Raw genomic sequence first — 5,018 nt, forward strand, 5'->3', positions numbered from 1 at the left:
GCCTGCTTGTCTGGTGGATTTGTTCAGGTCACAAGGGGGCAGTTAGCTGTTGTCCCCTGGCCTGTCTGTCCCCACTCACCTTGGATTAGAGCACACCATTGGGCCTGGCCAGGCCGGTGTCCCCCTTCCCCCCAACCCTGCCTGTGGTCCCGTGTAGTGTCCATCATGAGCAGGGAAAGTACCTGAGAAGGCTGCTGTGGGACCTCGGCAGGGTGTACCCTGAACATAACTGTGGCTGCTGTTCACTCTCGTCCTCTTTGAACACAGCCTGGATGGTTTTACCTCTCGTCTGATATCTTGTAGCCGTGAGCCCCAGAGACTGAGAAGTAAGATGGTGTTACATCTGAAAAGGCCACTTGAAAACTGTCTTGAGGTTGCAAAGTGGAGTGCATGGAAGTTAGGAAACACCTGCTTGTGCTATTGTTGTCTTCATCCTCCTGGGTTGGTGAGTGCCCAGGATGAAGGGAGCTTGCTGGTTGGGTATCGATTCAGTATTTGTTTCGTTTTGTCCTCCTCGAGCCCTGGCCCTCTGTGTTATTTGCTGCCCTGCCCCAGAGGCAGAATTCAGAAGTTCTGTGTCCTCCAATGCAGGAAGCACCCTGTGTGGTGGTGGTGTGTATTTGGAGAGATGGGTCAACTCCTGCCAGGGGTTCAGAGTATCTCGTTGTGCCTTCCTCTGGAAAGTCAGGCAGAGGCACCTTGCTCAGCACAGCAGAGGCAGAGATAGAGCCTCTGTTGGCTGCATGAGTACACTGCCTCGATTTGAATTGTCCCAGTGGAAGGCACCGATTGGAATCAGTATTTCAAGGTGGACTTCATTTCTTAAAGAAGACAGCCTTAGCATGGGTCAATTTACAACTCAGCAGAGGTGGTGCAGTCAGGGGCTAGGCTATCCCGAGAGTTATTACAGGGCCTGCTATTGTCTTAATTCAGGGTTTGGCTACACTTGCAGGTGTGCACTGCTGGGAGGTACAGCTGTGTAGGGAAAGCGCTGGAGTGTGGCCACACTGACAGCTACCAGCGCTGGAGTGTGGCCACATTTGCAGCATTTGCAGCGGTATTGGGAGTGGTGCATTATGGGCAGCTATCCCACAGAGCACCTCCTCCCATTTTGGCGCCGTGGGTTGTGGGAAGGAGGCGAAGGGTGCGGGTCATTCTGCTTCCTGTCCCAACGCCCCGTGATGCATCGCTTCACATCCCAGCAATCCCTGTTTTTCCATCCATGTTTGATGCCATCTTGACTCTCTCAATGGTTTCTGTGCAGCGCGATTTCTGTGGGAAATGGAGCCCGAACTGCTGAGGAGTATGCTGACGAGTCTCGCCAGCACAACACATTTGGCAGTTGAGCTATTCCTTAAGATCCAAATTGATGAGGAGTCCAATGATGATAGCGAGTCGACTGACTCGTATGACACTAAATTGCTTCTGGCATTCACGGAAATGCTCAGCACCGGGGAACGCCGTTTTTGGGCTCGGGAAACAAGCACTGAGTGGTGGGATCACATCGTCATGGAAGTCTGGGATGACGAGCAGTGGCTGCAGAACTTTCAGATGAGAAAAGCCACTTTCATGGGACTGTGTGAGGAGCTCGCCCCCACTCTGCGGCGCAAGGACACGAGACTGAGAGCTGCCCTGCCAATGGAGAAGCAGGAGGCTATTGCAGTCTGGAAGCTGGCAACTCCAGACAGCTACCGATCAGTCGGGAACCAGTTTGGAGTGGGAAAGTCGACTTGGAATCGTGTTGATGCACGTTTGCAGGGCCATTAATCGCATCCTGCTAAGAAGAACCGTGACTCTGAGGAACGTGCAGGACATTGTGGATGGCTTTGGACAAATCGGTTTCCCTAACTGTGGAGAGGCGATAGATGGGACGCATATTCCTATTCTGGCACCACCCCACCTAGCATCCGAGTACATTAATCGGAAGGGGTATTTCTCTATGGTTCTCCAGGCGCTTGTGGATCACCATGGGCATTTCATTGACATTAACACAGGCTGGCCTGAAAAGGTGCATGATGCACGCATCTTTTGGAACACTGGCCTGTTCAGGAAACTGCAGGCAAGGACTTTTTTCCCAGACCGGAAGATCACAGTACGGGACGTCGAAATGCTCATTGTGAACCTTGGAGACCCTGCTTACCCGTTAATGCCTTGGCTCATGAAACCGTATACAGGGAAGCTTGATAGGAGCAAGGACCGGTTCAACTACAGGCTGAGCCGGTGCCGAGTGACTGTGGAGTGTGCTTTTGGCTGTTTAAAGGGGCGCTGGCGATCTCTGTGTGGGAAGCTAGACTTGGGGGAAAGCAGAATCCCCGCGGTTATATCCGCGTGCTGTACCCTCCATAATATTTGTGAAGGGAAGGGTGAAAGATTCAGTCAGGCATGGACCTCTGAGGTTCAATGCCTGGAGGCTGAATGTGCACAGCCAGAGAGCAGGGCTACTAGAGAGGCCCAGCACAGGACTGCAAGGATTAGCGATGCCTTGAGGGAGGAATTTGAGGCTGAAAACCAACAGTAATGTTTGGTGCCTTGCACGGGAGTGAAGTGCAGTGGTTACAATGTTAGTAGGAATCTGTGTTTCCTAAGCTGATTTGCAGTGCCTGTTTCTTTCCTGGGGTAAGGTATCTTTGACTTTCTGCAATAATAAAGACTGTTTTAAAAGCCAAGAATTCATTTATTGAAAAGAAAATAACTTTATTGACAGACACACAACATTTTGGGAACCTAAAAGGGCAGAGGGGTGCAGTGGGGAACTGTACAGTCACAGGTTTGAATATGTCCTATCTGGAGTGCTGTGCAATGACTGCTGCACTTGAGGATGGCTATACTGCATGGTGATGGGGGTTGAGTGCAGAGGGTAAGGGTCGTAGTTCTCAGGGCTGGTTGGTGAAGATACAGGTGTTGGAGGCAGCTAGTGGTGGTAAGAACCTGGATGCTGGGGAAGGGGGTTTTGCGCTGACATTGGGGCACAAGGGAAAGAGCTTTGGGACGGGGGAGTGGGTGGTGTGGTAGTGCTCTACCTGCATGGCTACGAGCGCCTGGATAGAGTCCGCTTGGCGCGCCAGGCTGCTTATCAGCTGCTTTGTGCTTTTCTTCCTGGCCGCTGCGTTTTTCTGACGGATCCTGCTTTCCCTTTCCCTCCAGTCCTGCACTTTTTGATTCTCTGTGACAGAGTGATCCATAACTGCTTGCAGCATGTCGTCTTTGCTTTTTTGCGGCTTCTTCCGGAGGTTTTGGAGTCTTTGAGCTGTTGATAACACGGGCAGCTGAGATCTCAAGGTTGCTTGTGGAAAGGCAAAAAAGGCAACACTTGACAGAGGCAGCATTGTTTATATCAGACAGTTATTCCCACACCGTGAAGGAGTTTACAGTCTTCACAATAGCATAATTTTCCCATACCAAAGAGAGCGCACATAACCCACAGGAGTCCCGAAATGGTGAGTAAGGGGGACTGATTGCTTCAGGGCTGTACTGTCCTCGGGGTTTCTGTGCGTTGGGGAAAGCAAACAGCTGCAGGGGGCACCTATGCTGAACACTCTCCCGACATTTTCCACAGGAGTTGATCCTAGAAGATATCTCGCTGCTGCGGGTCACCTGGGAAGGGGGACTGATTGCTTCAGGCCTGTACTGAGGTTTCTGTACGTTGAGGAAAGCAAACAGCTGCAGGGGCCACCTACAGTGAACACTCTCCCGACATTTTCCACAGGAGTTGATCCTGGAAGATATCTCGCTGCTGCGGGTCACCTGGGAAGAGTGGGAGGGTCTTCTACAGCAATGCGGATTCCGCCCTGGCCCCTATGCAGCTTGCCTGTGTCTTGCAATGGTCCCCCCACCCCTCACGGCACAGTGGCGCGGACGCATTAGCCTGACTGGGACAAGGAACACAGTGGCTCTCCCAATAAACTTGCGCAAGCGCATTGCCCACGCTCTGGCTGAAACTTTTGAAGAGATTACCAAGGCCGATTACCGCAACCTGATAGACCACATCAATGGGCTATTCCACATCTAGGCATGCGTGCATGCAACCCTAACCCTCCCTCCTCTCCTGAAAATTTCCAGCCTGAAAATAAAAGCTGCTTATCGGGAACCCGCTCCTCTGCTTGTCCTCCACCAAGTACCGGCTGCTGCAACTGGCTACCTTCCTCCTGGCTTGAGAAGAGCTCCTGGCTGCATGCCTCCAGGGACTCCGGGGTGTCTCCCCCCACCCCAGTACCCTCACTCTCGGTTTCCTCTTCCCTCCCCTCTGCTCTGAAGTGTCCATTGTGGTCCTCGGATTGGTGGTAGGGTCACCCCCAAGTATCGTGTCCAGCTCTTTATAAAAACGGCAGGTTGTGGGGACAGCACCAGAGCGGTGGTTTCCCTCGTGGGCTTTGCAATAGGCACGCTATAGCTCCTTCACTTTAACCCTGCACTGCAGCACATCCCGGTCATGGCCCCTTTCCAGCATGGCCCTTGATACCTGCCCATAGGTATCGTAATTCCTACAGCTGGAGCGCAGCTGGGACTGCACAGCTTCCTCCCCCCAAACACTGATGAGGTCCAGCAACTCGCCATTGCTCCATGCTGGGGCTTGTTTGGCACGTGGAGGCATGGTCACCTGGAAAGATTCACTGATTGCACTCCACACCTGGCTGAGCAAACAGGAAGGGGATATTTTAAATTCCCGGGGCATTTAAAGGGGGGTCACCTGAGGCCAGAGCAGTAGAGTTCGAACTGATGAGCAGAGTGGCTGAACAGGCATTCTGGGATATCTCCGAATACCTCTGGAGGCCAATAACAGCGCTTTTGATGGCTGCTATGGCGGAGCAGCGCTGCAGTCGTTATTCTCCAGGCCGAGGTGGAGTACAGCCACCGCTGTAGCCAGGGAGATACAGCGCTGTATGTGCCTTGCGAGTGTGGACAGTGAATGAGTTGCAGCGCTGTACAGCCACCACCAATGCTGCAACTCTCCAGCTTAGCCAACTCTCCAGTGTAGCATGGGATGTTTGAAAACAGCAAAGGCTCCTTTGCTCAAGCTT

Source organism: Gopherus evgoodei, chromosome 7 (assembly GCF_007399415.2).
Source record: "Gopherus evgoodei ecotype Sinaloan lineage chromosome 7, rGopEvg1_v1.p, whole genome shotgun sequence".
In the NCBI taxonomy this organism is placed as follows: domain Eukaryota; kingdom Metazoa; phylum Chordata; order Testudines; family Testudinidae; genus Gopherus; species Gopherus evgoodei.